Source organism: Chinchilla lanigera, unplaced genomic scaffold (assembly GCF_000276665.1).
Source record: "Chinchilla lanigera isolate Chin_1 unplaced genomic scaffold, ChiLan1.0 scaffold00008, whole genome shotgun sequence".
NCBI classification, from domain to species: domain Eukaryota; kingdom Metazoa; phylum Chordata; class Mammalia; order Rodentia; family Chinchillidae; genus Chinchilla; species Chinchilla lanigera.
This window is the reverse complement of record NW_004955409.1, coordinates 36,393,538-36,401,470: the sequence shown is the minus strand read 5'-3', so window position 1 is coordinate 36,401,470 and position 7,933 is coordinate 36,393,538. Positions and strand designations below refer to the sequence as shown.

The following is a 7,933-nucleotide window of genomic DNA, read 5'->3' as shown; positions in this document are numbered from 1 at the left end:
AAAAAAAAAGAAAGCCATAAATCCACAGAAAAATATCATTTTCTGCCCAACATAACACTGACAATGTTGGGTCATTATATCCACAACTTACCATTATGATCACAAACCATAGCAGTAGATATGATGATATTTATGCAGGGATTTGTTGAGATCTCAAAATTATTTCAATTCTTCCTACAAAGTAGAAAGATTGGGAGTGACCTCCATAGAGCCTCCATCCACTGTGTCAGTGTGGCATGGGTTTCTGTGCCTTCCTTCTAATCCCTAAGGATGCTGAAGAGCAAAGTTCTACTGACCATGGAGCCCAGGCCACTCAAACGGCAGGGTTCATTATGAATCACCTTTCACAACTTAATGACCAAAGCCCACATGGGTGTCAGGTTTACCGCAGAGCTGAAACATGGTTGCAAGTCTCCCTCTGTTCTCCTGAGTTCCTTCAGTCCAAAAATACAGAACTGTTACTCAGTAAGGTAGATGCTGTGTGCTCTTCTAGAAGGTTACCTGAGAAATGACATGAAATAAGCTACAAGATGGTATGCAGTATATAAATACCTTTATGTAAACATGTCTAGTTATATAGTTATATGATTTCTTGACTGATTACATATCAGAGACATAGGGATGAATATCACTTGTGGTATTGTGATATAATAAGAAATATACAATATATATACATATCTTTCCCTGTGCCTGGCTAGAGCTCTTAGAACCTTTGTAATTTCCTAAGCAATAGAGAAGGTAAGGGCATCTTTTGTTCAATATTTAGTCTTTGACCTAGTGTCTGGCAAGAATCCCTAAGTCTTACAATATCCTAAACTACATGGGTAACAGGGATTTATTTTCCTAGAGAACAGACATTTATTTGTGCTGCATATCTTCTTTTCTCTTTCTTCTCTTGAATCTCAGCTTTGACGCCCTGGATTTTAACCCACATTTCTCATGAGCCCATAAGTGACAAGCATCTCTAGAGGACAGGTATTAACACAGAGATGTGATTTTGAAGAGAAAGCCAAGAAACTTCAAATAAGAAATGACTGCCTAGCCAGGCATGGTGGGCACACACCTGTAACCTCAGCACATAGGAGGATCACCACAAGTTCAAGGCCAGCCTGGACTCCATAGTAAGTTAAAGGCCAGCCTGAGCCACATAGCAAGATACTGCCCCCCCTCAAAAAAAAATTACTGCCCATCATGTGCAAAGTTGACATTGGAGAATAAAAACACTATGACATTAAAGTGCTACCTCTCTGACTATAGGTTTCAGAAGCATCACGGATGAGACTTTAGAGTTTAGTCAGAGAGACAGACACATAAAGCAAAACAGGTGTATGTAATAAGGTTTCCCTGCCAGAAGTGATTATTTCCAGAGGAAGCCATGCCTTTTCTAACTCTTGAGGGAAGAGGAGGAATAATCCAGGTGCTGAAGAGATGTAAGCACAAAATACAAGATAATTATTTTGCTTATATAAAACAAGCTTCTCAAGGCAAAGGAGATAAAACTAGGGAAACAATCAGAAACAGATCACCAAAACCCCAGTGTGAGAAACCAAGGAAGTACGACTTTATCATAAAGTTAATGAAGTGCTATTGTTGACTCTTAGCAATAAAATGAATTTCTCTTCTTTTCACTTTGGAAAGATCACTACAGCCTGATTCAGAGGTAAGCAGAAAAGAAACTGCAGTTACAATGTAGGCAAGACTCCTGTTGACTCCAACAAAACACAGCAACAGTGTAGTGGGGAGATCAACTAAAGGTAGATATAATGTTGGCAGGAATGGTGATAATTGGATGTGGAATAAGAGAAGAAGGATCTTGGCAGATTCTGAGGTCTCTTCTGGCTTGGAAAAATGAATAGATAATGGCCCTGTGTGTTGACCATAGAAAATTAAAGAAAGAAAGGGTCCTGATTAGTACAGTGAACAGACATGCAGAGAGGTTACTATGCACTGTGGTGATAAACAAAGATCTTATAAAGGCCCTAAATGATGGACAGGATGCAATAGGAACCTCAGTCCTGGTTTGGGACCTTGATAATTCAATAATATGAAGACTAAAAACAATGGGAAGATTTCATGTGTGTTCTGGAAGAGAAGAAAGGGATGGGTTGGCTGACTTAAACAGCAAAGGTGAGCGGCAGCTGCCCAGACACCCAAGGACCTGCCCAATATTGAAAAATACTACTGTCACCAGGATTCCCTGATGGCCTCAGACAAAGCAACTGGGACTCTCCACCAAGCCAAGATTTTATATAGAGTATCTTAAAAGATACATATATACATATTCTTCCAAAAACTCCATGTGTCTGAGATACATAACTCTACTCTTGGGCAAGAGAATGCAATAGGACATATATTGCAAAAACTTCCTGGGAAGTAGACATATCTATCTTTAAGAAATAAATTCCCTCATTCACTTGAAAGGTTCATAAAAGGAAAATTTATAGAGACAAAAACTGGCTACAGACAGGAATAGAGATTAATCATAAAGGGTATAAGGTATCTTATTGGAGCAACAAACTGTATTGCTCTGTGTTGCTGTTCTTGCTCTTGCTGCCACTGTCACTGCCACCACCACCACTGCTGTTGTTGCTAATAACACATTGTCAGAGTCTGGATGTATTTTAATGAAAAGAGTTTTTTTTTTTCTCACAGTTCTGGAAGTCCAAGATAGAACATCAGCCTCTGGTGATAGCCTTGTTGCTAGGAGTCTCAAGGAGGTGCCAGGCACCACATGGTGAAAGTCAGAGAGTGTCCCTCTATGTATCTCTTCTGGTATGTTCCTATCTTCTTTAAAGGATTTAATCATGGGGGAGCCATTCAAATGACCTTATCTAATTTCAGTCACTTCCCAGTGTGTCTCTCTAAACACCATAGTTTGGTTAAGGGCCCACCCTTTGAATATTTCACAATTACGTTTCAATACATGAAGCCTTGTGGAGCGCATTCAAACTATATCCAAACCATAGCACCAACATAATAAGTAGGTTGTACCACTTGGTAAAATTATTTTTAAAAATCATTGAATTTTACACTGAAATTTTATGATATGTGAAACAGACTTTGATAAAGTTTCTTTTTAAAAAAATCAACTTTTGAATATCCAATGTCTACATATAGTCTTTCCAAAAGACTACTAGTCTGCCTGACAAAACACCTGTGTTCAAAGTTATGTGAAATTGCCTTTCCCAGCTTCCCTTTCGGTTAGCCCAGCTCAAAAGGGAAGAAAGTTGTAGTCTTCTTCTTCCTTAGTTTTGCGACAGTGCGTTGCTGCAAAGTGAAGAAACATCCCAGTTGCCAATAAAAACTATTCTAACTATCACTACTGGGATGCTTCCTTTAATGACTGATGCTTGAAAGCTCATTATCTTTCCCTGATTTATACTTAATTTGGTTAAAAGTGGAGCCTGATATTAGTAATTAAGTGTTTCCCCTGGGCATGATGAAGCACGCCTGTAATCCCAGTACTTAGGAGGCTGAGGCAGGGGGATTACTGTGAGTTCAAGACCAGTCTGGACTAGATAGTGAGTTCAAGACCAGCCTGAACTACATAATGAGACCTTGTTTCAAAAAAAAGTTAGGTGTTTTCACCTTTGTTAAGATGTTCTGAATTCTGTTATGTTTCAACATGGGACAGTGGATATGTTGACAATTTGACACAAGATGTAAATGCTGAAACTCGTTTTCCAGGTATTTAAATGTATGTGATTCTTTTCGGCTCATCCCAACATTCATCTTTTGGTTATGTTATTCACCAGGGGGAGAGTCAGATGCTGAATTGCTTTGAACAGATGCTGAATTGCTTGGTTACAGTGGTTTACTGACACTGCCAAATATTTCAAGGTATAACAGATAAAGGCCCTGAATTAAAATTTCACTTGACCTCTTAAGATTCAATATGAATTGATTAGAAAGGTGGTGAAAGCTTATTTTATCAAGTTACATCATGAGATACATAATCCAGCTCCATGCACACTACCCTTAAATGGGTCCTTGATGCTATACAGCTTCATACTGCTTGCAAGATAGGAACATCCAGTGTGTCCCTCGGTTTCTGCATAAAGGTGCATTGGCCTCTCACATGATCAATAAATTTTTATTGGGTTAAACAACAGAGAATTGGGGACTGTTAATTATCCAGCATAGCCTACCCTGCCTTGTTAGCATGAGTAAGAGCAGACCTGAGAGGATCAAATAGTCATTTTCTTTTCACCACTTGGTAGTGACCTTCAGTATACATAGACTCCTGAGACCCACAAAACAGAAAGAATTGGACTTCCTTGACTGAGGACACTGACTGAAACTGCTAAGGCTGTGGTGAATCCAACCCTGGCTACTGGGATATAACAATGGAATAATTCGTCTCTTTGTGAATTGCTTATAAAGGAGTAGAAAGATATTAAGCTGAATCAGGGCCCAGGTGCAGATTCTGCAGGCAAATGAAGTCATATCACCCCTCAATATATCATTCTTAGATGTTACCAGGCATCCAAACACACATAAACATATCTTTCTCTCACATATACAGATACAGAAGGACTCCTGAAATGAAAGAATAAGTCTTTTTGACTAGTAAAGTTACTACATCACAAAGGAGCTGCAATATCACAGAGACCAAATGGCAAGACCACACGAAAGCCCTGAAAGGGAATCCGCAAAGTGGGAGAGAAGGACAGACCAAAAAGCCACTGCTGCATTCAGGGGAGAGAGCTCAGCTGATGCCCAAAATCCCCTCACCCTGCCATTCCAGAAGCAGTTGATGCCCTGCTACAAAGGCTCAGTATGGCTTTGAAGAGCAGCAATATTAGAAGAGCCTGTCCATTTGTATGTGATATCTCCTTAACTAAGTGCAAACAAGGGTGTTTTCCTTCCATTACATTACACACACACACACACACACACACACACACACACTTTTTCACTAAACCTAACCCATTAAGATACGAATTCAAGCTATACTGCAAAACAGTAGTCATAAAAACAGCATGGTACTGAACAAAAACAGACATGTGGATCAGTGCAACAGAACTGAGGATACAGAAACCTCCCCAGACACATTCAACTATTTGATCTTTGACCAAGGGGCCAAAAGAATATACTGGAGGAAAGATAGCCTATTCAACAAGTGGTGTTGAGAAAACTGGTTATCTCCTTGTAGAAGATTGAAACCGGACCTGTATCTCTCACCATATACTAAATTAAAATCAAAATGGATCAAAGATCTAGACATTAAAACAGAAGCATTAAATCTCCTAGAAGAAAAATAAGTAAAACACTTGAAGACAAAGGAGTAGAAAAGGATTTTCTAAACAGAACCTCAATCACACAAGAAATACAAGCAAGAATGAACAAATGAAGGACTTCCAGGAAGATGGAGGAGTGGGGAGCAGCAGAGAAAGAGCTTCTCTGAGATTCAGTGTCCAGACACTGGAATATAGCAATTTGAAGAAAAGAAGGAGAGAAGTGGGTCCTCAGAGACCAGGAAAAATCTGAAGCAATAATTGAAGCCACAGGAAAAGCAAAGAGAGAGAAATCAATGAAGAAAAGGTTTATTTAGCTCACAGTTTGTGGAGGTTTAAGTCCATAATTGGCTGGCTCCAAGATAAGGTGGTAACCGGTAGAGAGGGAACAGTTCATGGCAGCAGAAGACAGCAAAAGCAAGAGAGAAAGCAGGAACAAACTTCTTCCCACCACTTATATTGTATGCAGACTACCTGCCCTAGGGCATGTGCAGCATCCACACTCTTAATCCCAGCATTGGACCATGAATCAATCACAAACTTTAGATTCAGCTACCTCTGAAAAGCCCACAACTGCACAAGGCTTGGGGGGACATCCTGAAATGTTATGATATGACACATATCATAACATTCTGCCCCTGGCCCTCCAAAGACTCACACACATCCCTTGTGCAAAAGGCATTTAGTCCATCTCCAAGAGTTGCCAAAGTCCTAGTCATTTCAGCATTGCTGAAAAGTCCAAGCCAAAAGTCTTCTCTGAGATTTAAGGCAAACTCTTAGCTGTGAGCCCCTGTACAAATGAAAAAAAGGTTAAATACTTTCAACATTCAGTGGCACAAGATAAACATTTCCATTTCAGAAGTTACCAACAGGGAGATACAAAGGAATGAGACAAAAGCAAGTCCAAAATCCAGAAGGTCAAACATTAAGCCAGGCGTGGTGGTGCATGTCTGTAATCCCAGCACTTGGGAGGCTGAGGCAGGAGGATTGGATTATTTCAAGTTTGAGACCAACCTGGGCTACAAAGTGAGACCAAGGCCAGCCTGAACTGCATAGCAAGACCCTGTCTCAAAAAGACAAAAAAAAAAAAAAACAACCAGAAGGTCAAACATTAAGTCCTATAATTCCATGTGCAGCATCCAGGACAATCTATGGAAAGACATGAACTTCAAAGAGCTTGGATGGCTCTCCTACTACAGTATTTCTGGTGGTTGTAGTCCTTACGGCTTCTTTCTTGGGCCCACTTGGCTCCCTCCTTTCAGATTTCCTCAGATGATCCACATTCCTGGCTTCCCTAAATTTCTGGGGTCTCCAATGTGCCTTTAGCTTCATACTCTCAGGTTCATACACTGCCCTCTCAAGGGCATACTGCGTGGCCTCCAGTCCTTCTTCTAAAATCCGGGTGGAAGCCTTCCTCACCCCACAACTCTTCCATTCTGCATGCACCTAAAACCAGCACCATGTGGATGACAACAAGGCCTTCTACCAGCAGGAACAGTACCCAGGCTTCCCTCTCTCTTGGCTGTAGGATCAAGTGCCTGGATCACTGAGCACTCCAAATACAATTCTGAGGAACAAATTCTCACTGCCATTCTGGAACATGGTGCTCTGGTGCTCTCTTCTCAAAGCAAAATCTTTCACTTTTGCAATTTTGAGGCTGCAAAGAGTGGGTTCCTGCTACTTCTTGTGATGCCCTCAGGCCATCTTTTCTATTCTCCTGTTCCTTCTCAGCAATCAAGATCTCCTCTGCTCTATCTTTGTAGTCCACAGCTTTAATGGAGTTTCCCTTTTGGCCAAATTCAAAACATTTTAAATGAGTTTGCTCTTGAGTCTCAACATAAACCTGGCTAAAAGCCCCCACCCCCATAGTAGCCATGCCACTGCTTCAACATTAGACTACCTTCAAATTTCTTCTGCAAGATTAATTAGTTCACCACCTTTAATCCTAGTCTCAGTCAAAGTCTCTGGACACAAGCAAAATGCATACAAACTTTCCACCAAGCCATAACACAAATTGTCTTAAGCCCAACAACCAATGCAGTCCTTCTTCCCAGCAGAAACCTCCTGAGCTTGGTCTTTACTGGCTTTCAGGTCTTCTGAGCACTGACCAGAATCACACATACAGTACAGCTTTTGGACATTCCAGCTCTACATTTTTAGCCAGCATCACCAAACCTTTCCCTATCTCTTCCCACAAGCTATTCCCAAAGGTTCCTGAATTACATGGTCATGTATAATCACAGCAAACATCCCACTCCTGGTACCAAATTCTGTCTTAGTTACTTTTCTTTCAGTTGAGACAAAGAAGGAAGCCTTATTTAGCTCACATTTTGTAGAGGTTTCAGTTCATAATTGGCTGGCTCCAAGGCACGGTGGTACATGCTTGAGGGACAACAGTTCATGCAGTGGAAAACAGCAAAAGCAACAAAAGGCAGAGCTTTTCATGCTGGCCAGAAGATAGCAAAGCAACAAAGGAGAGACAAGACTCTTTCTGTCCCTTATATCAACTTTCTTTGTTCTTCCTCTGGCTGCACAAGATAAGAGCTTCTTTTTTAAAAAAAAAAATTTTAAAGAGTAGAAGAAGGATAACATAGTAATGGGGGGGCTTACCAAATTACAGACAAAGTGGTAGGAAATTATCAATGGTTATTGTTTTACATATTGTTATCTACAAGATAGTTTCTCAGGAAAACAAA

General features: G+C 40.5%; 1 long non-coding RNA gene across 2 annotated transcripts in view; it reads right to left on the bottom strand.

Moving 5' to 3' along the window:
• Positions 1–107: 107 nt before the first annotated feature.
• The window catches only part of LOC106147743, a 61,738-nt gene continuing 53,912 nt past the window's right edge, over positions 108–7,933 (bottom strand). Inside the window, exon 3 of one of the 2 annotated variants that reach the window (XR_001232670.1) lies at positions 108–501. This is a non-coding gene — a long non-coding RNA (uncharacterized LOC106147743). Of the gene's footprint in view, positions 502–5,995; positions 6,028–7,933 lie in introns of those variants that run through there. The other variant, XR_001232671.1, reaches the window with a different exon arrangement.